This window comes from Erpetoichthys calabaricus, chromosome 6 (assembly GCF_900747795.2).
Source record: "Erpetoichthys calabaricus chromosome 6, fErpCal1.3, whole genome shotgun sequence".
Lineage (NCBI taxonomy): Eukaryota > Metazoa > Chordata > Cladistia > Polypteriformes > Polypteridae > Erpetoichthys > Erpetoichthys calabaricus.
In genome coordinates this window covers 91,254,599-91,282,085 of record NC_041399.2, presented here as the reverse complement: position 1 = coordinate 91,282,085, position 27,487 = coordinate 91,254,599, and positions in this window count along the sequence as shown.

Here is a 27,487-nt window from a genome sequence, read left to right as displayed (position 1 = left end):
TCCCTGGTGAGGTGTTCCGGGCACATCCAACCGGGAGGAGGCCCCGGGGAAGACCCAGGACACGCTGGAGGGACTATGTCTCTCGACTGGCCTGGGAGCGCCTTGGGATTCTCCCGGAAGAGCTAGAAGAAGTGGCCGGGGAGAGGGAAGTCTGGGCATCTCTGCTCAAGCTGCTGCCCCCGCGACCCGACCTCGGATAAGCGGGAGACAATGGATGGATGGATGGATGGATGGTTGAAAACCTTTTGCTGGCAATGACAGCCTGAAGTCTTGAACTCGTGAACATCACCAGATGCTGGGTTTCCTCCTTTTTAATGCTCTGCCAGGCCTTTACTGCAGTGGCTTTCAGTTGCTGTTTGTTTGTGGGCCTTTCTATCCGAAGTTTAGTCTTCAACAAGTGAAATGCATGCTCAATTGGGTTAAGATCAGGTGACTGACTTGGCCATTCAATAATTTTCCACTTCTTTGCTTTAAGAAACTCCTGGGTTGCTTTGGCTGTATGTTTTGGGTCATTGTCCATCTGTATCATGAAATGCCGCCCAATCAATTTGACTGCATTTAGCTGGATTTGAGCAGGCAGTATGTCTCTGAACACCTAAAAATTCATTCGGCTGCTTCTGTCCTGTGTCACATCATCAATAAACACTAGTGTCCCAGTGCCACTGGCAGCCATGCACGCCCAAGCTATCACACTTCCTCCACCTTGTTTTACAGATGAAGTGGTATGCTTTGGATAATGAGCTGTTCCATGCCTTCTCCATACTTTTTTCTTGCAATCATTCTGGAAGAGGTTGATCTTGGTTTCATCTGTCCAAAGGATGTTTTTCCAGAACTGTGCTGGCTTTTTTAGATGTTCTTTAGCAAAGTCCAATCTAGCCTTTCTATTCTTGAGGCTTATGAGTGGCTTGCACCTTGCAGTGCACCCTCTGTATTTACTTTCATGCAGTCTTCTCTTTATGGTAGACTTGGATATCGATACACCTACCCCCTGGAGAGTGTTGTTCACTTGGTTGGCTGTTGTGAAGGGGTTTCTCTTCACCATGGAAATGATTCCGCGATCATCCACCATTGTTGTCTTCCGTGGACGTCCAGGTCTTTTTGCGTTGCCGAGTTCACCAGTGCTTGCTTTCTTTCTCAGGATGTACCAAACTGTAGATTTTGCCACTCGTAATATTGTAGCAATTTCTCGGATGGATTTTTTCTGTTTTCGCAGCTTAAGGATGGCTTCTTTCACCTGCATGGAGAGCTCCTTTGACAGCATGTTGTCTGTTCACAGCACAATCTTCCACATGCAAGCACCACACCTTAAATCAACTCCAGGCCTTTTATCTGCTTAATTGATAATGACATAACGACGGACTTGCCCACACCTGCCCATGAAATAGCCTTTGAGTCAATTGTCCAATTACTTTTGAGCCCCTGAAATGAAGGGATTGTGTTAGAAAAAATGCTTTAGTTGTCTCACATTTTTATGCGATCATTTTGTTCACCGCACTGAATTAAAGCTGAAAGTGTGCACTTTAACTGCATCTGAGTTGTTTCATTTAAAATTCATTATGGTAATGTACAGAACCAAAATTAGAAAAAAGTTGTCTCTGTCCAAATATTTATGGACCTAACTGTGTGTGTATATATATATATCCATCCATCCATCCATTTTCCAACCCGCTGAATCCGAACAGGGTCACGGGGGTCTGCTGGAGCCAATCCCAGCCAACACAGGGCACAAGGCAGGGAACCAATCCCGGGCAGGGTGCCAACCCACCGCAGGACACACACAAACACACCCACACACCAAGCACACACTAGGGCCAATTTAGAATCACCAGTCCACCTAACCTGCATGTCTTCGGACTGTGGGAGGAAACCGGAGCGCCCGGAGGAAACCCACGCAGACACGGGGAGAACATGCAAACTCCACGCAGGGTGGACCCGGGAAGCGAACCCGGGTCTCCTAACTGCGAGGCATATATATATATATATATATATATATATATATATATATATATATATATATATATATATATATATATATATATATATTGTGATGGATGCAGGGATGTGCACCCCAACCAGAGCTGTTCTGGGATCCTTGCTCAGCTGGGATGCCAGTAGCATGATAGGGTATGGGAAGATGATTTGGCCAGGGCATTGTTTCTCCTGAAACACTAAGTGGCAGCCCCCCTGGGTTACAATACCACTATGGATTCCCACAAGGCACATTGAGAACTGTAGTTTGTTGGCTCAGTCCTGTTAGGTTTCATGGGTGCCAGGGGACTAATTCTACTTTGTTCGGCTCCAGTATCCCTGAGCCACAGTTTTGGGACACCCAAAGTGCTCCCACGTTCTACATAAAATGGGCTGCCTTCCTCATGGAGAGATGATAGAGAATTGCTGAGAATCTGAGTTGTGGTTTTGGTATGGGAAACACTTACCAGTAAGAGTTTTGCACAATTAAACTCTCTGTTCATACTGGAACTTGCATCTAAATATTTGTGCTTAGAGCTTTTGGAGCTGCAATGCCCTATATATATATATATATATATATATATATATATATATATACTGTATATATATATATATATATATATATATATATATATATATATATATATATATATATATACTGTATATATATATATATATATATATATATATATATATATATATATATATATATATATATATATAGTGGAACTTGACCCGGATACAGACAGGCAGACACGTTAGATTTACCCCACACACGTTTATTGAGGCATTCCATATTTACAAATCACTCACCGACCCCCAGTACCCCACAGTCCAGGCCAACACAATGCCTTCTCTCTCTCTCTGTGTCTTTAGACCGCCTCCTTCTCTCCTCCAGAAACCTTGTCCTTCTTCCACCCGACTCAAGTCCATCTCTGAAGGGAGGTGGCCCCTTTAAATAAGCACCCGGATGTGCTCCAGGTGTGTTCCCGGTAATCTCCCACCGACATGCCCCAGTGTGGCGGAAGTGCCGGCTGTCTCCCCGGAAGCACTCTGGGTGTCCCTGTTCCTCTTCCCCCCAGCACTTCCTGGTTTGGCGGAAGTGCTGAGGTCCAGGGTCCTCCAGGTATTGGGGTCCCCCTGGCGGTGACCACGGGCCCCTACAGGGTCGAGCTTCCCAGCTCTGTACCCGCGGCCCCCAGGGCGGTCGCTTCCTCGAGGTCTGGAAGAGGCACAAGCCCTCCTCCGATCTTCTCGGGTGTCCCGGCTATATATACTATATATATATAGTCATAAAATAAAAGGATTTCCACAACAACAAAGAGTTGCGGACTGTCCCCATATAATGTCCAACAGACAAAGCACAGAAATAATTGGAAAAATCAATCAATATACTCAAAAACAGCAATTAACAAAATAAAATAGTGACATGGCTTTTTATAGAGGAACAAAATGGCTGGCGGAAATGATGTGGCAGGAGATGACATCGTAGTGGGAAGATGGACTTGACATCATTAGCGGGAGCCGGATGAGGAATTGACATTGGGCAGCTATCTTGAATCCAGAAGTGCGTGTGGTATATATATATATATACTGTATATATATGGGGCAGCACGGTGGCGCAGTGGTAGCACTGATGCCTCGCAGTAAGGAGACCTGGGTTTGTTTCCTGGGTCCTCCCTGTTTGGAGTTTGCATGTTCTCCCCGTGTCTGCATGGGTTTCCTCCGGGTACTCCGGTTTCCTCCCACAGTCCAAAGACATGCAGGTTAGGTGCATTGGCGATTCTAAATTGTCCTTGGTGTGTGCTTGGTGTGTGGGTGTGCATGTGTGTGTGCCCTGCGGTGGGCTGGCACCCTGCCCGGAGTTTGTTTCCTGCCTTGCGCCCTGTGTTGGCTGGGATTGGCTCCAGCAGACCCCCGTGACCCTGGGATATAGCGGGTTGGAAAATGACTGACTGACTGACTGTATATACTGTATATGTGTATTTATATATATATATATACACCTACACACACACAGAGTAAACTAAATAATTTCCTAAAGAAATTATTCTGGACTTCTTCAAGGAAGAGGTGATAACTCACTGGTCTGCATTGATGGGACAGTGGTGGAGAGAGTTGATAGTTTCAAATTTGTCTGTCTGCTCATCTCAGAGACAATAAACTTGTCACAAAACACCACTATCAAAAAAGCGCAGCAGTACCTTCACTGCCTCATATGATTGAAGAAGTGTGTTAAGCAGAAACAAATACTGGTGAGCTTCTACTGCAGCACTATTGAGAGTGTACTGACAAGAGGGTTTACAATCAGGTATGGTAACACCGCAGCCCAGGAAAAGAGATCACTACAAATGGTGATGAAACATGCACAGTGTATCACCCACTGGCATCTTCTGACAATACAATCCATATACACTAAACGCTGTAGAAACAGGATTGATGCAAATCTCTTTGACCCTATTCATCCTGGGTGGAGTCTGTTTTCCAAACTGAGGTCACGTCGTATGTATGCTAGTATCAAAGTTAGCAACTTTACCCTTCTGCAGTCTGTCTCTTATAATAAGTAAACTGTACATTAAATATACAGTACATTAAAGATCCATCAACGTACTACCTAGTCATGTAAGTGTTCTATTTTGTATTTGTATTTGTTTTGCCATATTGTGTATGAGCGACCTGTAATATTTTTCATGCAAATGACTGGACAGATCAATTTAGATTTCATTTGTGCATTTGTACAAACAGCAAATTATTTATTCTGTATCTTTAAAAATCCAAAAAAAAACATCACTACCACCACTACATGGAATGATACAGTGCCAAGAAAATTGTGCTCCTGTCCCACAAGCTTTCCAAATCTCAAGGAATCAATTTGATTATGTTTTTCCATTTGGCAATTGGATGGTTTCTGCCCATTTTACAGCTGAAGAAAAAAGCTGCCCTGTTAGTGACCTTAGGTAAGAGTAATAAAAAACAGTGACAGAGATGATCAAGGTTACTTCAAAGCCTAAAGGCATCTTCAGCTGTTTGAACACATTTTGTTTTTAAACCAATGATAAATGATACATTGAGAATGCTATTTGCTGGGATTGCTTCCGAAAATTAATTATTAAATGCTCAAAGACAAGCACATCTGCAGACAAACTTGAAAAATAATCACCCAAATACTTTTTGAAATTCTGGTGCATGACATTTATGATTCATTTTAAATATGCGGCTTTTTATTTATTTATTATTTATAATGAAAAGGAAAAGGCTAAGTATGAGGAATTTGTGGTGCAGTGTCGCAGCCAGGCATGGAAGACTTCATGTGAGCCAATGTAGTTGGGCTGCAGGGATTTTGCAAGCAAGTTCCTCTAAAATTTGCTGGGTGTGGTGGGGTTGAGCATCAGCAGGACTATCAGTAATGTATTAGAAGTGGCAGAACAGTCCCCTAGATCAGTGGTTTTTAGAATTTTTTTTCACAATGCAATTTTGCTTTTTTGAGGTCTTGGAGAAATCGCTAACCACAGTGATTTGTGACGGAGCGTCCCTTGAACAACAGATGCCATTTGTAGCTCCTTTAAGCAGTATAATAGCCATTTATTTTTGGTATGCAATATAGGCTCAATAATTCCAAAAATCCCCTAGGGTATAAGGGGTTAAACTTTGAAACATAACATGTACTTCAAAACATGCAAATCAATTAACCTTATCATGCCTGAGCAAACTTTCCTGCTATTAGGGGCCACAGGGAACGTTTCCAAAATAAAAAACATGAACTCAGACATCAGGGAAAGTTGCAACCTCACCTTGTCCCCTCTGCAAGTGCATTTACAACAATTACTGACCACACTCAGTTGCGAACCTGCCCACTTGTGGCCAACTCCCTGGCAGGTGGTACTTGTGGGCTTCTGACTCCTGCCTCCTCAGCTGCTCCACTGCACACACTCTCCTCTAACTCCATCCAGGTATGCAGCTTCTGCTAGATCTGCTATCCAGCGCTTCAGCTCTCCCAGCTTTTTCCATCTTTTCGGAGATTCTCCTTATACAGGCTCTCCTTGCTCACTTCCTGCTTCTAGAAACCCCACAGTGCTCCAGTTTACCATACTGACTACTTGAGGTCAGACCTGACAGTTTTCTACAGCTGAGGATTCTGTTCTCTTGGTAATTAATACTTCCCTGAAATTAAAATCACATTTATTATAACTTTTATTATACTGTAAGATCTATTTAAAATTTGTAAATAATTTTGATGAGTTAAGTATTGTAGACATTCATGAATGTAAAACTGAAGTTAGAAATAAATGTCACTAAATATAATAAGGTAATATATTCTAAGAAATAATGGATAAAAATGCTCAGAATGCTGAAGTGTAAATTATTAAAACATGTCCTTTGTTAACTGTAGTCAAAGCAGCAAAACATACTATTTATTTTTTATTATTCACAGAATAATAAATCCAATGTTCATTTTACAGCTTACAAAAAATAGATTAATTACTAAACCTACTGTAATTAAAATGCTGACAAAAGCGCCAAGGTTAGGAAACACTGTAACCTGAGCCAGTTTCCATAGTTACTCATATACATGTTTTAAATACGAAATACAGTACAGTAGTTCATAATTGACAAGTTGCAGTCAATTGCCACTTTTGTTATTTATGAGTATTTTTAGGAAGTGATAAACAAAAAAAAAAGAGAGAAATCATCACTAATGAGAGCTCCTCATGTCTGCAGCCAAATCTATGTTAGTTTAGAAGTGGCCTTTTTTAACAGAGAATCTTTTAAATCAGACTATGGATCTTATTAAACTGGGACCTTTAAAAAGTAGTACACAAGACGGTTGAATCTTCATTTGTGAGGTACTGCCAATCTTAAATATTAGTCTCAGAGAGAATGATGAGTTCTGCTTATAAAAAGAAAATGAGTAAGTATCCCTCTTAGCTAACTGCAATAACAAGAATTCAGTGGACTGAAGAAAATCATTCAGAATCCATAAAGAAGTTTGCTGCACACAAGAAAATTTTCTTTCAGATTTTAGGAGTATATTAATAGGAAATTAAAGGTACTATGTTTATATAAAGAAGGTTTAAAATATGAAATTAACCAGCTTATAATGGTTTAAAATCGTATTTCCTTTCTGTTAACTATAACTTAAATATAAATGATTAGATTATTCTTTACAAAAATGAAGGAGGTTTCTATTGAGTGTCTTGTGCAGTCCATTCTATTTTGTGTTCTTCATGGTTGCCAAAGTGGTAGAGAAATATCTCGTTTTATTATAATTTTATGCTTAATATTACATTATTATTTTATTATCTGTTATGTAGACATTTATGCCACACAAATAGGAATTTTATTATACAGTGCATGTTTAAATTGTGATGTCACCTTAAGGAAAAATCCATCTTAATAAAAAGACCACTGTCAGTGTATCTGTGTGTCCATCCAGTTGGTATGTTCCTGTCATTCCAAAAGATGGCACATCACAAACATCCGCCTTAAAAGGACAGGCATCTGTTTGCTTATTTGATTGCTATGTCTCTGATATCCAACCTGTGGCACATTACAAACAGTAGCACTGCTTTTACGAATCCCAATCCAAAAGGTATATAACATGTAACATAGCAAATGGACGAACACACTGCACTGCAAACATCAATGGAGACTAATTTCCGAACAGACAGAAATCAGCTTATCCACCTTAATAAAAGGACGAGTGTCTGTGTTTATGTCTGTGTATCCATCCAGTTGCTGTGTCTATGTTATATGCTATTTGGTATAGGGTATGTAAAAGTAATGATAATGTTTGTCATGTACCATCTGTTGGAATGACAAATGCAACACATACATGATACATTCCATCTGATGGTGTGTTGCAAATGTTAATTGTGAGTTCCACTTTGATTACATAGATTTCAACCTGTCTTAGATTTGTAGCATAGCTAGTAATGCAAATAAAACAATCCTATTGTATAGAGGACTGGTTGCTAGTTTTTCAAACTAGTCATATAATTTGAAGTGTATGGTAAAAATGAAACTCTTACAGAAAAATTCAAGAGGAATTTGGACTATAAAGAACTTTCATTTATTTTTCAAAACAGATATCCACCTTTTTTATTCTTTTATCGTTTGATACATACATTTCAAGTTAGGTTTTGCAATGCTGCATTAGTCATTTAGTTTAGTATGCTCTATTTTTGGCTTCTGAAATTCCTTCACGTGCTGATTTAAAATGTTAAGAAATTCTAATAGACATGTCATTCTCATTCCAATATTCTCTAACAATATAGTATGAGCTGAGATCAAAACCAAACTCTTTGTTTTATAAACACTTATCCTTCCATTTGAACAAATCAGTTTAAGTACTTAGCTTGGATGTCACTACTTATCTCTCCATTATAAAAAAAAATCCTGTAGAGAAACAGTACGGCTACGATATGTGATCTTCACGTTAAGATCATGGAAGATATTTATAAGACCCGCAAGACTAGAGAGATTGGCCACGGAGCGTCTCGCGAGGACCTTAAACATGAGACTTTGTGCCAAGAGATTGACCCAGGACCGTCTCGCGATGACGTAGAACATGAGATTCTAGCAAGACACGCCATACTTGCAATCAATATCAAATAAGTCAAAGGGGCAGCAAATCATTCAGTCTTGTGAAGGATTTGAGCACACACAGATCCAGGGTCTCAGTGCATATAAAGTATATAAGGACAATACGTTATAAATAAAACATCAACTAAGCAAAGAAGAAAGCAGCACATAGAAAAGAGACTCAAAAGCGTTGGAGAGACGAAAAAGAAAAAGAATAATCTAGGTGCAAATTCAGAAAATAAGGAAAGTAATTATCAGCCCGGAACAAGTGGAAATGAAAAAAAAGCACGTCCAATCGGGACGTTTGCGCTATACACATGCAGAGCAGATTATGAAAGCAGTGGAATTCGAAAGGCTCAAAAAAAAAAATAGTTGGCGCGATGCACATGTGGAGAAAGTTAAAGAATATGAAAGTATGAAAATTAGAAAGTATAAAAAAAAGAAAGTAAAGATCGCAGGAGCACAAACAAACAGAAATTATTACTTGAAAAAGGGAAAATAATCACCACAGACCAGAGGCCTCATGTATAAACGGTGCGTACGCATCAGAAATGTTGCGTACAAACGTTTCCACGCTCAAATCGCGATGTATAAAACCTAAACTTGGCTTAAAGCCACGCACATTTCCACGGTACCTCATACCCTGGCGTACGCAATTTCTCTGCTCGGTTTTGCAGATTGGCGGCACCCAGCGTCAAAGCAGTGCTACTGTTCCTGTGTGGTCACCCTTTCTTTCTTAGATCCACATTCCTGACACGGCTTTATAAATACACTGAAACTAACTGCATATTGTTTATTAGTGTAATGCATCTGATTGTAATTAACCTGCAGCAATATAATGGTCCAGGGAATAGCCATAGTATTCCAAATACCATAACTGCTTTAGCGTTGTTACTCTCCCTGCATCTTCTTCTTCTTTCAGCTGCTCCCGTTAAGGGTTGCCACAGCAGATCATCTTTTTCCATATTACTCTCACTGCACCACTTGGAGTGGGGAATCACAGCAGCAGCTGATTGGAAAGAGAATTATCGGTATACAGCATGAAGCAGACGCTGCCTCAGCCACGGCAAAACGCTTCAGAGACTTTCATGTACAGACTTAGTGGTTTAGAAAACGTTTCATCACAAGAACTATAAACGCACACAATCAGTCCATCAAGTGCTCCTTGTAGAACTGTTTGTACTTATAAGTACAATTACCTCACTGTAAACTTGCACTACAGTTATAATATTGCACAACCTCCGCCACTTTATAAAGCGCGTATTTACATATGATGACGATATCATTTTTAAGATGAAATGCAGCAAAATATGTTGATTATACTATACAGATAAAACTTTAACTTCATTTAAATAATCTGTATTGTTATTAATTAAACATGAGGACATGGTGCCGCAGTGCTAGCTAGTTCAAGGATTGTTCCTGCATTGCGTTGTATTCTTGCTGGTACTGACGCGACACTGGAAGGATAGACGGATAGAATAATTAAACATGTACTACGAAGATATTTCAATGTTCCTTAAAAGTTTTGAAGAATCGGCGTTCTAAGCTTATAAATGGCTCCATGTCTATTACAGAGCTGATTGTGTGGGGATTGGGTATTTGGAGAAAGAAAAGTAAGGACAGGAATTGGAGGTTAGTACGTTTGAAAGAGACAGTACTTCTGTAATAAATTATTTCATCGAAGGTCGCTCATGGCGCAGCAAGCCTCTTGCGTGAGACATGAACAAGCACTGCGCCACCGTGTTCCCATGTTTAATAACATGCTTTAACTCCTATCATCATGAAAAAGATATCACATATACATCTCAGTATTTTAATTATTCAGAGAGCTGTAATATCACGAATGTAATGGATTATGTGTCCTGTCGGAGAAAAAGAAAGCCAGTTTAAGAAGCAGGTAGTGATTCACACACATAGAGCACATAGAAGATCGAATACAGAACAAAGCATTTAACATGCTACTTTAGTTACAATGGGATTTGAGAAACTAGTAAATTAAACGATTTTAAGATGAAGTTTATGATGTTCTACTTTAATGGCAAAATAAACTATGTGATTAAAGTGGAAATTTCGAGATTAAAGTTGACATTTCGTGCTTTTTTCCCACTGTGTGCCTATTTTTTTTGTCTGTACCCTAATAAGCTTTCACATGACACTCAGACGGTGGGCTATGACTGGCCTTTTCAAAGCGACTTTGATATGTGATTTCTTTTTTATTTCGGACACTGTGCGACTTTGTGAACTTGAGCTTTCGAGTTTCTCCGACACTCTGTCACTCGATCAACTTTATTTTGTTGATTATACCACTGTTTAAACCAACAAATAGTACGTTTTTCCTTTGCCTCCACTTGGTATTCGCTGAAATTCTTATATTTTCCCCCGTGCTTTTAATAATAATAATAATAATAATTCATTACATTTATATAGCGCTTTGCTCAGTACTCAAAGCGCTATCCACACAGGGAGGAACCGGGAAGCGAACCCACAATTTTCCACAATCTCCTTACTGCAAAGCAGCAGCACGTTTTCCCATTGTCTTTTCACAGAAGGCTATTTATATTGATTTGCATATTCAAAGAGGTGTAATTCTGGGAGGAGTTGGGGCGGGACAGAAGGTGCGTGCACGTGTGTTACTTTTCATGCTGATTGGGATTTATGTAGCGGAAGAACATGGAAGTTTGCGTACGTACAGATTCCTGCATCTGGATTTTTCTGTGCGTACGCACATTCCCGCTCTTGTGCTTACGCCATGTTATAGTGTGAGTTCTACGCACGGCATTATACATGAGGCCCCAGGTGTCATTAAAAAAAGCAGGATAAAGCGAGGTCAGAAATAAAAGACAGAGTAGAAAACAAAGTAAAATGTCATAAAAAGGTTAAAAAACAAGAGGCCAAACACATGCAGAGCAGGTTAGAGATAATGAAAACTGGAATTCAAAAGACTCAGAAAAAACGTAGGCACGAAACACATGCAGAGCAAGATACAGAATATGAAAGCAGAAAAAAACGACAGTGTCAAAAAAAGAAAGTAAACATTGCATTAGTGCAAAGGAAGAGAAATTATTACTCGGAGAAATAATGAAAAGGCGAATAGAGATCGAATATATGGACATAGATGATATGTCAGAAGTATGTAAATATTGTAAGGCTTTGAAGTTTAAGTCAGAGAATTTCAAAAACGGGGTTTACCTCACATACATTTATTGGTTACTTTGCAAAAAAAAACTAATAACTGCTGATGATGTAGATCGCTTTGTCAGTGCCGAAATTCCAAACAGAGAAACCTATTCTGAATTATGGTACAAAGTCATTAAACACATGTCTCACTGACCTCATTAAAAAGATTCAGCACATTGGGACTCGAAAGATTCCAAATATTGTATTTACAGAAGTTCTGAAATAAAAGTGAAACTAATGAAATAGCAACAATTCAAAGAAAAAAAAATCTTAAAAGTGTGTATCTGGAAAAACAAAAACGGGGGTTGGCGAGCGAAGCGAGCAGGGGGCAAAGCCTCCTACTCATTATTACTCTCTGAACTTTGTAGTATCACTTCCCTTTTTAAAAGAAAGCTTTTCTGTCTCTAAACCATTTTGTTTCATAACAGTTTTAATCGTGCCCCCCCTAACATTTTTTTGAAACCCTAATAAAATGTATTCCTATATTTTTTGCTGCCAATACACTGCTACAAGTTTAAAATTTTCCTACGAATAGCGAAATTATGCCACATATGGCAACATTCCCGCCCCCTTTTTTGTTACTTTGCGCCCCCGCCCCACAGTTTGAGAACCGCTGCTCTACAATCTGTATGCACTTTTCAGCATTAATGGTGCCTTCACAGAAGTACAAGTTACCCTTGCCCAGGGCACTGACACAACCCCATACCATCACAGACTCTGGCTTCTATACTTGGTAATATTCTGGATGGTCCATTTCTTCTTTGGTCCAGATGAAACAACATTAATTTCTTCTGAAAAAAAAAAGAAAAAAACTTATCGATGTTTTCGACCACAATACACGTTTCCACCGAGTGATACAACCCAGATGTTTTCAAGATCATAGAAGGCAACCTTGCTTCTGGACTCTGTTAACATACAGCTTCCTTATTGCACATTACGCTTGTAACTGGGATTTGTGGATGTAACTACTGTATGTATTATGTTACATGATAAAGGTTTGTCAAAGCCCATGTGATCATATTACTTATTGATGAATGATGGCTTGTGATGTAGTGCCATCTGAGGGATCACGGGCAGTCAGCTTAGGGTTACACGCTTGCTCTCTACACACTGACATTTCTAAAGATTCCTTGAACCTTTTTATTATATTATACACTGTTGAGAGACAAATACTCAAATTCCTTGCAGATCCGTCGTTGAGAAACATTGCTTTTAAAATTTTAAATGATTTTCTCACAAATTTGTTAGAAAATGTGCAATACTCTGTCAGTCTTGCTCCTAAAAGGTCTAGGCCTTTACTGGAATTAGCAAGGAACCAAAAGCAAGAGAGCTAGTTAAGGACTTAAGGAGCCACTAAGCTGCCTCCTGTTCAGTACATACAGAACACAACAGGACAGTTTCTATTCAAAGATTACTGAAATGACAATCATAATAACAAATATTGTATCAAATACTGTAATGTAATGAACTGTCGATGTGTGTGTGTGTATATATCCTGGATCATGTATGGCAGTTTTTGAGGTTCAAGTGCAGGGTGTTAGTGATTGTGGTGTGCAATACTGGGGAACCTCTGGCAACTGTCCTGTCTCCCAGCTTGTTTATCCTCTACACTACAGACACAACTCAACAGCCTCAGCAACTGCTTTCAGTCTGTGCCTCTTAATGGAGTTAATAGTCTGCAAAATTAAAAATAAAAAATCGAGAGAAGCTTATTTATATTCACTACAGTCAAGCTGACTTGTACATTTTTTATAGTGTAGTAAAATAACAGTAACTTTTCATCCAGTATACTTGCTACAACATAATTAACATGTGTTACGGGCCTGGCTAAATACTAGGTCAATGCATTTTATTGTATCTTATACCTTTTGATATATTACAGTTCATAGTTCAATATCTTAACTTTATGACTGAGTGAGTGTGCTTCTGTTGTCCAACATTACTAAACAGGACAAAACAAATTCCTACAGATAAACAATATATCATTTCTATATATTTAAGAAAACAACATACTGTATGTCAGTTCTAAAACCATGAGAGCAATAATAAAACAGCCAAGTACAACTTGAAGAAGGGCGAGGAGGAATTTTCATAAATATACTATTAACTGCTCCATTTTTCCATATAGTTGAAATAAAGTATTGTGTAAAGACTCAAACTTCAATTTCTTTAGGCACAAACTTTGCTTTTAAAACTCACCAAGTACCATTAGTTGACTTATTTTTTTATTTTTATTTTTTGCACAGTTAAGGTCACTAGAATTTAATATATAGATTCTGAAGAATGAAAACAAAGAGAAGTCAGTACACTACAAGGGTGAGTAACATAAAAAAGAATACAACATACAAGCGTGCTAATTTGGGTTCCTGATTATAAAAAAACATAAGCCTGAGCAGTACTAATTTAATAAGAGTTTATTTATGCACTAAACTGAATGAATCAGTTAATAAAAGGACTCCAGGTTTTCATGAACAATTTAAACACTTGAAATGACTAATTCAGCATACTAAAGAAACTTAGTAAAATTTGCCACATATCAGCACAGGAAAATAAAATAATCACGTGTATTAAAACCAATTGTAATCAAACTTTATGCTGTTCATACAATAAACAGGTACCTGTTAGAGATTTTTTTTTCATTATATAATACTCTGTTAGAAAAATCTAAAACAACACTTACTCAACTAACAGGCTAAATTAATATGCTGGACTCATCACTGCTACCAGCATAAAAGAAGTTTTCTTGAGTTATAGCTTTCCCTGTATGTCTAATAAAGAGATTCCTGGAAGTTGAATGTGTTTTCATAAATACACACTAATTCTTGTTCTAATGGCAGGAAAACAATATGTAAACAACTATCTCTTTCAAAGATGTTTTTAGCAAATGCAGCATCTCATAGGGTCTCCAATAAGTCACCTTGCAGTCTTGGTTTTAATCAGCTAAATGAGACTGCAACTCATTTATTATGTGTGTTTCTTCAGACGAATATGTTGATTACTTAAAATTGCATGGGCATATTGGTATGTGATTAAAACAGCAGAGGAAAGCACGTCAAGCTGTTTGACACATACAAGAATGTTTTCTGACCTTTCTAAAGACAAATCAAAGTTAGCCACTTTAATTGCAATGAACTATTCAAACACTATTAGAGAATAATTTGGGTAGTATATTTTATCAGGTATTATTCATTTTTTCTGCATCCTTTGGGATTGCTCTGTTGCGATGTCAAATGAGGACATATGAAAAAAAAAATTTTAGAATAACATTAGTAAGCAAAAATTAACTTGTTTTTAAATCATAAGGAAACAATAATTCACACACAGATCACACACACACACATATATGTTTTTAAAAGGACAGCAATTTATCTATACAACATTGTTTGAAATGTCATCCTGATTGACCACTTCAAGTCGCAATATACTTAGCAGCAATTCATCACTAACTATAGCCTTTCAATTCATTACTATTCAATTAACATTTACTAATAAAGTATTAGTCCTGATCATATAACTAAGAGGTGTAATTGCAACAAACTTCCAGCAGTAGTTTTCCATAGTGCCATGCTGGCAGAATTTAACTGAATCTTTCTTGTTTAATGTTCTTCTGAATGAATTTACTTCTGTTGAGTTTTTAAAATGTTCCAGTGAATTATTGGTTGTTCCTCACAGCTTTCTCAATATTTGAAACTCTTCTTGTTATATTCATGACAGATGGAAACATATAAACTCAACCTTTTCTGCATCCATGAGAGTGTGGGTGCTGCATTTCTAGTGATATAATACAGGTATTGTTTAGAATAATGCTTTAATATTTGTACAGGTATGTTATACACTAATAACTATATTCATCAGTAAAATGCTAAGTAACTTTATTTTATTATGTTTGCTTGCTATTTACTATTTTAAATACATGAAGTTTAGTGTTCTTTAGTAGCATCTGGTGACCATAATTATAAACATATTTACCAATGGTGTTAATTCCTACAACATCTTAAAGTATTTCAAAGTCTGTTGATAATACTGCATTAATGCCTTTTTTGTACCTGACTTAAGTGAAAATAAGTTATTCATAATCTGACATATAAACTGCCATGCCTTATCAGATTAATTGTTACTAGTATACATTACGTTTGTTTCTGTTTAACGTCAATTTTATTAGTACTATATTATTATCATTACCAATATTATATTAGTGTATAATTAATATTTATCATTACTCTATATTTATAATTGTAAAGATTGCTCAATGTGAATATTTCACCCATTTTCATTTCAGAAACCACACACACATATTAATTTACATAATGGCCTTGTAAATGTCATTTCAGTTAATACTGTTTGTGACTTGGATATGTATGCTTTTATTACATGATCATTTTGGACACCCTTGTCATGGACTATACTTACTGAGTAATCTGTGGTGATTGAAAATTAAATCAAGAACCGTATCTACAGGTCTTTAAGTTATAAGCTTAATTATTCAACATCTTTCTTTCTCTCTCTCTCTCTCTCACACACACACACACACACACACACACACACACACACACACACACACACACACACACATACATAAGTGGTTATTGGAAGAAACTGTAGGTCCACAAGCTGAAAATACCAACTGGTCATCCCCATTTAATTACAGTAATTGTCCAAACAAAACGTGCACTTGATGCCACTAAACAAACAAAAGTCAGGGTCCTAGCATGAGGAACCTTTCTCGGCTGGTAAAAACTGTGAGAGTCATGCGCTGCATTCTCATAACGAGTGACACCTCCTTCCAGGAATCGCGAGATATGTAGTAGCCGGACCAGGAAGTGATGAAGTCATTTGCCCTTACTGGCCATCTTCTCATCACCCTGGAGGGAAAAATAGACTATAAGGTTAGCGCCAGTGCCTCCTCTCAACCAAGGGTGGAAGTATATACCTCAGAGGAGTCTTCTTCTTCTTCTTTTGGCTGCTACCGTTAGGGTTCGCCACAGCAGATCATCTTCTTCCATATCTTTCTGTCCTCTGTATCTTGTTCTGTTACACCCATCACCTGCATGTCCTCTCTCACCACATCCATAAACCTTCTCTTAGGCCTTCGTCTTTTCCTCTTCCCTGGCAGCTCTATCCTTAGCATCCTTCTCCCAATATACCCAGCATCTCTCCTCCGCACATGTCCAAACCAATGTAATCTTGCCTCTCTGCCTTTGTCTCCCAACCGTCCAACTTGAGCTAACCCTCTAATGTACTCATTTCTAATCCTGTCCATCCTTGTCACATCCAATGCAAATCTTAGCATCTTTAACTCTGCCACCTCCAGCTCTATCTCCTGCTGACATAAATTTTCAAAGGATGTATTGTCTTCTTTTAAATTCATTTTGAAAATATAATGTCAAACTTAATAATAAGATAGAAGATTAAGTATTGGTGTTCTCTGAAAAATGAATTAACCAAACATGGAAGAGAATACATGGCAGTTCTCAGGTACACTACTGTCTTAAAGGAATAGTTTAGTCATGAAAAAATATGTATTTTTCAAAAAGTTTAAATTTAAACAATGCTAAGTAGACAATGTAGATTAGTATTTCAGTGAAAATGCTAAATACTGCATGTATTGTCAATGTTAAATACTTGAGGTTTGTTTTTCTCTTACAAGAACAGATTTAAAGAGTACAGTACATGGGGAAGGATTTGACGGTTAAGCAAAGGATTAACGATATTCCCCTTTCAATATCAGCCCAGAAGAACAAGACCTGCCACCTTTCCCACATTTTTGTCTCTCTCACTCAAAAAAAATCCTCCAACCTGGAAGATGCCATCATTCCAGAACTTGTTCACAACCTAAATACAACTGTGTTGCCAAAACCTCTATTTCAGTTATTCCCAAAACTCATCATCATTAAGCAGGTTAGCCCTGGGTGCTCCAGCCCTTTTTTGATTTTGTGACATTCCATCATTTTATTTATTACATAGACTGGAGAACAGAGGAATCAGCATTGCCTACAAGAGAATAGAAGATCATAGAAAGGTTACAAAGAAAGTGCTATTTATTTATTTAATTTAATGTGTTCATTTGACTGCGGTGGGCTGGAGCCCTGCCAGGGGTTTGTTTCCTGCCTTGCGCCCTGTGTTGACTGGGATTGGCTCCAGCAGACCCCCGTGACCCTGTAGTTAGGATATAGCGGGTTGGATAATGGATAGATGGATGGGTGTTCATTTGAATGAGTGATGGGTTTACCTGGGTGATGATGTGCCAGGGCTGAACAAACCAAAAAGTACCTCTGTACTATCCAAGGGTGTTTCATAAGCATGACCTACATGTTTGAATATATTGCTATATCACAACTATTTAAAAGAATAAATGGATTGCTCATTGGAAGCAAAAAAAATGCCATTAATACGCTGTAACATTTACTCAGAGGTCCACATTTGCCATATTTTTCTCAACCCAGTCACAAAGAAATGACTATAATGTTTATTTCTTTGTTTCTTACTTATAAAAGAGGATCTGTAATATTTTAAGAAGACAAAATCATCAAGAAATTTCTGCTTAGCTTTACAAGTAAAATAATTATATACAAAGTTACTGAAGGAATAGTGAATTTACTATTTAATGCCTTTGAAACAATTCTACTAATTGCAAATCATCTGATGGTGAAAAAAATAGAATAGCAAATTTTTCAAAATTTAACTATGGGAAGCTTTCTGTTATCAGGTAAAAAATACTACTTCATGTTTTTAATGAGCTGAAAATTCTATTTTTTTTTTAGTTTCTAGGACAAAAACCAATTTGAAAATGGAGAAAAAAACACTCATTAAATGTGAATTTATGTAAGAAGATTGCACTTATATTATTTGTAACCTTTAAATGACTTGTCTTGTTGAATAGTGAAATATAATAGGGGGCAAAAAATTGACTCCAGTGCTTGTAGTTATTTTTAAAAAAAGCAGTTGAGCATACATTTTAATGTCTTATTTAAGCAAAGCTAAAATTAAATTTGTTCAGATTCATTATGTCTATTTACAAAAAAGATCCATTATTTGCAGTCCATGTGGAACTCTGTTCATAGACTTGCAATTAAACAGGTATGACTTGTATTTTTTGTCTTCATTTTAAATAATTAAGTGCAAAATGTAAATCATTTAATGAATTGTTTATACCTGTATGTTTCTGGGATGGATAAAAATACATCCAACCTTCAACGTTCACTGTCACAGATTATTTTGACTACTGTAGGTAATATTCTGCATAGATATCTGGGAAGCTACATCTTAAATTAAGTACTGACCCACAGAAAAAATCATGAGCACATAAAGTTGTTGCTAACTTGAATAAAGCTGATTCCCCATTGACTTAAGCAAATAACACTACCTCAGCTACATTATTGTATCTGAAACTGATCATCCAAGAATACATTAATAAAGTATCTATCTATCTATCTATCTATCTATCTATCTATCTATCTATCTATCTATCTATCTATCTATCTATCTATCTATCTATCTATCTATCTATCTATCTATCTACCTCTTCTTTTATAAATGTGCTTGACAGCTGAGACCCTCTGAATGAAACCTCCTACATAGACAGAAGCTTTGATGCACAACTCTCAATAAATGCTCTGTCAGCTTTATAGCACTCATACTCTCAGAGCTGCTGACCTTTTATTGACTCTTGAAGGTCTTTAATTCCCAGCATTGAAAGCTAAACTGAAAATACACATTTACTATTTTGTCATTTAGCACTGAAATGGCATCCAAATGTACGGTTATGTTTCACTGTAATGTATTATTTAATTAATATCACTTTTGTGACAATGTTTATTTATTACATATTATATAACGTAATCTTACCTTTAAATGCTACATAAAAAATTGCTATATGAATTGCTTTGAGACTGTTTTGACTATACAAAGTAAAAATGAACTAAATCATTAAGTAATGACTGTGCTTATAAAGAAAGCTTATAAAGAAATTAAATATATATAGTAACCTGCAATAAGTTTTCTAAACTTTCAAATATGTTAAGTATCACCCTGTTGCAAACATTACACACACGTTTTATTTAAATCTGTATTTTTTTGCAAACTAACAGGCTGAACAATAACAAAGACAATTTTTTTGTCTGTAGAGTGGTTGAATTCACAAAACATTGCTTCCAAAAGAATCCAGACCCCTGTTTGACCCACCTTTTCTGCAATAAAGCTTTAATTGTTTAGGGTTAAATGTCTACCTACTTTATTGCCCACTAGTTACGACTGATTTTTACACTTTTCTGTGACAATGTGGGTTCTTGCTTCACGCTCCCTTCTTACTTTTTGGAGCCTATTGAACCCAACAATGTCTGTAATGTAACCGGATGAGCTGGACAAGGAGGACACCAAACGAAACAAGGGGAAGGTACAAAATACAAACAGTGCTTTTATTAACAACAAAAAAAAAATCAAAACAAAATCCCAAAACAAGTGCAGTGCTTCAAAGTGTTCAAATTAATAATCTATAAAAAGGGTAAAATCCAGACGCTTAAAACACAGCTAAAATAAGGTAAAATCCTGCCACAGACGTTGGGATCACACCAGCCAAGCACAGCTCCTTCCCAGTCTCTCCAGCTCACCCAAGGTATGCTCAATGGGAGAGACTTTAGCCACCGCTGTCCTCACAATACCGACCCCCATCTTGGCTGCCTCCGTAGGCGTCTGCCAGACCACTCAGAGTCGGTTGTCCTCCTGTCTTCTTTTTCACACTTGTAGTTGTCCCTTAGATCCCTAGGGCGTACCCACTCTCCCATTCAGTTGGCGCGATCCATCCCTTGAGCACCGATCCTTCGCTCCATCGGGGACCCCTGACCGTGCTGACCTCTCTCATTCATGCTGGCTGGCTGGTTATCTCGTCCTCTTCCTTTTGCCCCCAATGCTGCTTTTGCTCTCTAAGCCTTTCTTCCATTTCCTCTTTTCTTTCTGTTCACATTTCTGATCATTTCACATTTTTCCTTCCCCTCTGCACTCGCACTTCTCCTATTTACAATGGGGATGTGGCACAGGTGTGGCGAATAGCAGCTCCCAGCATCAATTACGGATACGGATGATTCCTCACCTGTGCACTTAAGTGAAGAAACGCCCACACCACGTCACGTCTGAGAACCGCTACGGCCATAGTACCACACCCCCTCTATAAGCCGTGAGTGCAGCAATTATTTATTTTAAAAGCTGGCCTTTTCTTCCAAGCTCTGGACCCACTATATCACACTTTCTCTTAATGGATTTCCTGTGGCTGATTTCAATTTCAGGTGCCGCACATCTAGTTTTGTGGTGTCTTTGTCTTCAATATACATTCAGCCATTCACAGTTTTTTTAATCCCTTTTCCTAAATGATTTACTTTGTGAATTTAGTGTGGATTTTATGTAACTTATTTATTATTTTTTAAGTGATTTCAATGGTGTCACAGAGGACACTGTTGAGGCAGTTATACCCTTATTTGGGAATGACACTCGGGTCATGATACTTAAGCAGGCAGTTTATTTCAGTTTTTGAATTTGTTTTAAAACATATCCTGGAGAATACAGTAACTAGTTTTTGCTGTAAAACTATAGATTTGAACAAGATGTGTATTATCTGAATTTTAATCTTGAATGATTACTGTTAAAAAGCCTATATGTAATTTGTTAAAGGAAGGTGTGGAAGAATAATTTTAGGGTAACATAGCATTCATCTTAAAGAAAAAGCATGTGGGAAACCAAATAAAGGTCAAGTGAACAACAATATGTACACTGAAATATAAGAATTGGTTTAGGAAAAATACTGAGATGGTCAAGTAAATAAAGAATGTACCAGACGAAAGGCTGATGTAATATACAAAATGTACAAAGGATGACTAAGAAATCAGCAGATGTACCATAAGCAACAAGTATGGACAATTGTTATATGCACAGAAATTTCAAGGGTGGTGGAGCATCTCAAAAGGTAGAAGGAGAACTAGAATATAATATAATAAATTTTTATTTTATATAAATCATTTGGGTATAAACCAACAAGAGTAAAATGTATGCATTGATTGACACTGTATGTAAATTCAACAGTTTATAAAATGAACCTCTATCCTTTGTTTCTCTGACCATTCTGATCATTCTGACCATGCTATAACGGACTGCTTTTGAAGAATGCTTCCTCTTAGGAATTTTGATGAGGAGTAATTAAATTAAAAGATACAACGAACAGCTTTTCTCCTGCCTGATTACTGAATTGTCCTGTTGGACATTTTTAATAAGATGTTAAATTTCGACCACAAAGGATTCATACCCAGCAGGGAGGCATAACGGAAGGACTGGGTGAACAGGCAGGTCATTCACCCACACACCAGGTGTCAGTGTTCCTCAGGGATTAACCCAATTAGGACACCCACAAGGTGGTATGATAGTCCAAAAATGCAGCCCTGTCGGGGTTCCTTGGGGACCTCCAGAGGGACTTCCCAGGTTTCTGCACGAATGACAGGAAACCAGAAGCAGTTCCAAGCTCTCTTTTAACACTAGAATTACCAGAGTCTACGAAAAATCTCGTAGATCCGGCCCACCTTAAAACCGTTCTCACCTTTCTTTTGTCTTCTAAATGTGCCGATTATGAGGAGCAGCGAGCAGCCGGCTATTCCATCCCCCACCATCGCAGAACGTTCACTAAGTTTTCCCAGCTCATGACTTGTTTGATTACCTGGGAGTGACTGAACTGCTGGAGTTTTAGAATAGAAATAATAGATCACTATTTGGAATACTTGCATTTCATGCGTGTTCCGTTTCTACAGTAATCTGTTTAAACACATTGCTAAAACAGAAACTTTTTCATATTTTAGTAATAAATGTTACAAAATGTAGAATGTGTAAAGCCCGAGTTCCTAAGATCAAATAAAGACTTCCAAAAAAGCTTCACACACCATATAACGGTTTCCGTGGCGTAGTGTGCTAAGATTTGCTTCTCAGACCGAGTAGCTTTTCTTTGCCTCACAAACATGAGTTCAATTCCCCGCTGGGGATAAAGTGTTACTTCTTTTTTTTGTTTTTAACCTCAAACGGACATAAAATTTGTAAATTGGTATGCACTGTCAGTTAATGAGATCGTTATATTTTCATGTGGGATGCTCCTTTTAAAATATTTTTTAACAATTGAAACTGCAATTAACATGAACAACTGTCCTTATAACTTATTTTTTTCAAGATCCATAACACACAGACAGACAGAGCACTGCGTAATACAGAGACAGACAGGCAGAGATATACCAACAAACAGGGAAGGCACACGTACTGAAAGAAAAAAAAATCAACATGTGCGTTGTTTCTGCAGCACTGAATAAGCGCACCCGCTCTAACATCACCCCTCCCCCGATCTGGCTCTCTAAGTAACAGCGCAAGTACAGATGCAAACCAAGTGTAATCAAGAGTCCTGGTTCGATCCCCACTCACTCCTATATTTGCCGTTTTCAGTAGTAAGCTGCTCTTTTTGTTAATATTATACAGTACACACATGCACTTGATTTGTGTCTGTACTTGCGCTGTTACTTAGAGAGTCAGATTGGGGGAGCTTATTCAGTGCTGCAGAAACAACGCGCATGTTGATTTTTTTTTTCTTTCAGTACATGTGCCTTCCCTGTTTGTTTGTATATCTCTGCCTGTCTGTCTCTGTATTATGCAGTGCTCTGTCTGTCTGTGTGTTATGGATCTTGAAAAAAATAAGTTATAAGGACGGTTTGCTGACTTGGAGCACCACTGCCTTACTGTGCCACAGAGACGCGAGTTCGATTCCCAGCTTTGAAGAAAGTGTTTTTTTTTCCTCAAACGGACATTGAATTTATAAATTGGTATGCACTGTAAATCGTTAACTTTAAAATGTCAATCGCGGTTATTTCTGTTGATTAATTCATGCTTTTTTACTTAGAGTCAGAACAGGAGCTTTTTCAGCTTATTCAGCTTCTGATCTGACTCAAACAGCGCCAGTATAACTTCACACCCAACCTGACGCTGTTCGTTTTCAAATAATATTGCATTACTTCGACGATGTTTTCTGATTGGTACTATTCGCGTCATAAAATGATTTCTTCAAAACGTCACATATATTTGTCTCTTTCTTTTTTTAAAATGTGCGTTGTAGCACTCAGCAACTGGCCACCTGCATGTTCTTGCGCACACTAAATCAGACAGCGCTATATGCAATCATCAGATTCAAATGTTAACAGTTATATAGCACAGAATGGAAATCAGCAGTTCTTAGCATTCCACCTACTGTAACTTGCTTTCTTTTTTCTTCGGTTATAGTCTTGAATAAAAGTGCACTTGTTTTGTTATACTTTTACATCAACATATGTTCCTGTGTTTGAGCTACATGGGCATGCTCAAAAATACACGTATAATGCCACGAAAAGTGCATGCAGACACTTCAGTTCGCAAGCATTGGTACGACAATGCAGTCACAAGTACACTGCAGAGCTTTAGCAGTGTCAGATGGGGAGTGTCTGATGATTGCATATAGCGCTGAAGTTACTGCTCTTTACTATGCTTTCCTCTGCATGTCCTGGAGTACAAAAGAAACAGCATACAGCAACATGTGGGGACTGGCAATACTGGGGGAAAAAAACACGCGGTCGTATGTATCGTGATACACTGCAGAACTATAGCGAGTCTTTATGTAAAAACAGCAGTGTCAGGTGGGGGGCGGTAGGGATGGATCCTGAACGCGACTGAGACAATGAAAAGTGAATTTAAAAAAAATAAAGCTAACCTTTACAAATATCATAAATTACACCAGCTGTTACAGACTGAAATCAAATGTATCTTTTTATTCTAAAATAGTGAAAATAAGAACACTTTTCAAATGGGAGTTGTGCAGGATCAAACTCATGAGCTTCTGATTCCCAGTCAGCGACTGATACTGTTACGCCACGGAAGAAGTGATAGTTAATTCATATCAATGTCTCACACTAAGGCGGGTTTTTTTGGCGGTGGCTTTTTTTTGTACCTTTTGTGAAAGTGTTTCTTTGATATTTGGACTTCAGGCTTCATACATTATATAGTTTATGCCTACATTTTGTCAATTGCTACTAGAATATATAACACGTTTCTGTTTTAACAATGTGTTTACACAGATTACTGTAGAAATGCAACACATATGAAATGCGTGTGTTCCAAATAACAATCTTATTATTTCTACTCTAAAACTCCACTTCACTCCCAGGTAATCAATCAAGGCAAGAGCTGGGAAAAGCTTGTTTACGTTCTAAGTCGTTGGGGGGATGGAATAGCCAGCTTCTGGCAGCTTGTCTTTATCAGTACATTTAGATGACAAAAGACGCTGGCGGAGAGGTGAGAAAGGTTTTAAGAAGCGATTTAAGGTGGGCCGGATATACGAGTTTTTTCGTAGGCTCTGGTAATTCTAGTGTTAAAGTAGAACCGGGAAGTGCTTCCGATCTCCTTTCCAAGTGGACCAGAGCACTTCCAGGTTGTGTGAAAATCTGGGCTCTCCCAGCAACCCCCCTGGCAGTCTCCAAAATAATCCTGTCACCTGTTGTGTGGGACAATAACATGCTTCTACTAAGCTTGTTCACCCAGTCTTTCCAGTTTGGTCCCATGGCTGCGTATGAATCCTTCCTTTATTCTGGTTAGGGTGCCTGGCCTTCATTCCTGGCACCTACAGTGCATTGGCAAATTGAGTTGGCAGAATATTTTATTTAGTTTCAAATAGTCATTTATTTGACTTGGTTTAAATATATGAGGTGTCAGATAGTTCAATCCTTTTTACAAGCAACAAAGAATGGAAAACAGCCATACGATACGTGCAGGTGTTTATTTTGCTAGTTCTACTAGTTAAACATATTTGTTTTATCACCTGCATTGATTTTTTTTGTTTTACCAGTGTCGTCTTGGTGGTTCTCTATTATACCCCCTTTTGTTTTCTGCACTGACATATGCAGTTTAGTAAAGTAGAAGCATTGTGTGCAAAGTAGGAATGATTCCAGAATGAGGTATCAGGTCATTGCAGTGCTCTTTCATGCTCACATACACTCTCTTATTCTGGAAGAATTTACACTTGCAAATGAAACAAATACTTCATCCAGAAATTATTTTTCTTATGTTTCTTACCCCATGTAGTTTGTAGTGATGGTCAAGTGTTTTCTGAAAGTGGTTTACTTATTTTAGTAAAAAATACATTCATTTGGAATGCTGTGTTAATACGACTAAATGACTTTACAATACAATGGACTGTGTAACACAAGTAACATGAAATTTTTTCATGAACTTACTAATGTTGCTTGCTCTTGTCCAACAATGGTCATCATTGACTCTTTTCACTCCATTCTGCATGAAAACATGAGATTAAATTGTTTTTTAATTGGTCATCACTACAAAGTACATGGAGCAAGTAACTTATAAAAATATCCTTTTTGTGTGGAGTAATCCTTTAACCTAACTAAATTCCTTAGGATTGTATAATTAATGTAGAATCTCTCGGTTAAACCCATAAAAACGATGAAAGGAAATGTAATTCCTCATAGTAGGTATCAAACCAGGTCAAAGTGCTCAGTCTTTTATCTGCCCAACCATCCATTTTTAACTTGTTCATCTAGTCTAAGATATGACTTCAGGCAGCAACTCATGCTGCTCAAAGAATATTTACCAATTTGCAGTTTTCAGTCTAATTAGAAATAGGCCGAAAACAGAAGGGCAAACAAAAAAACAGCCTGCTTTGTCTGCTACAAGTGATAGTACAAACCGACACACATAATGCTGGAGATAATGCTCATTCAAGTAGTTACAATAAGTAGTGTGTTTAGTTTTTTAAGAATGAAATTCACAAGTAAAAATCTGCAGTTTTCTATTTCTAGTTATCTTCAGGCTTTCACCCCACTCAGATATTTTTATAGGTTTTATTCAACATTTTAACTACTTTCATATTAGGTACATCATATTTATATTTCCACATATCAGCAAAAGAACTTTCCATTCATTAAATGTTTCCTTGGTAGTTTTCATCTATGAGCTATAAGTCATGGACATTTGTGTGTGACATTTTTATTCTACTACTCTGTATTGGAATAAGTGAGTTCATAAAATGAATGAATACATTAAACACATTTAGCCAAGCAGTGCACTTACATCTACTTTAATAATCTAGTTAATCACTAGATAATTAATAATTAATATGCCATGTAAACACTTATTCAGGTTAGTGAAACTGGGTTATAGGTCTCTTGAGAATCCTGGTTAACAGACATACTGTACAGTTCACCTGGTTATTTGGCCATGTAATCCCATAACCGGGCTACAGTTATGGATTCTGTAATATGTGCATGTCTGTTGCACTCTGTTCACCTGTACATGTGTTAGCTTAGCAGCCACAGGTAGAAGCGCTTACAAGATAACTTTCCCGAGGCAAATGCTCAGGTGATCACATTACTCCTTCTCCCGGCTGAAATTATCTGTCTCAATATTTCAGAAATTGCTACTGCAGCATACTCCCTGGAACAGTACGGTAAGGCATAAGAAATAACCTGCGTTAAGTATCTTGTTTACTTTTCAAAAATAACAAGTAGCCTAATGCAATACTAACCCTAACCCTAACCCTAATTTTATTGAATTAAAAATACACACATTATTATCCCAGCAGCACTGGGTTTAAGGCAAGACGCACACATACTGGTATGCCACTGCTTTGCAGGGCTCAATCACACAGATAAGCAGAAAAGAGTGAACTGAGTGATCTGATAACAGACACATTCTAATAAAGCAT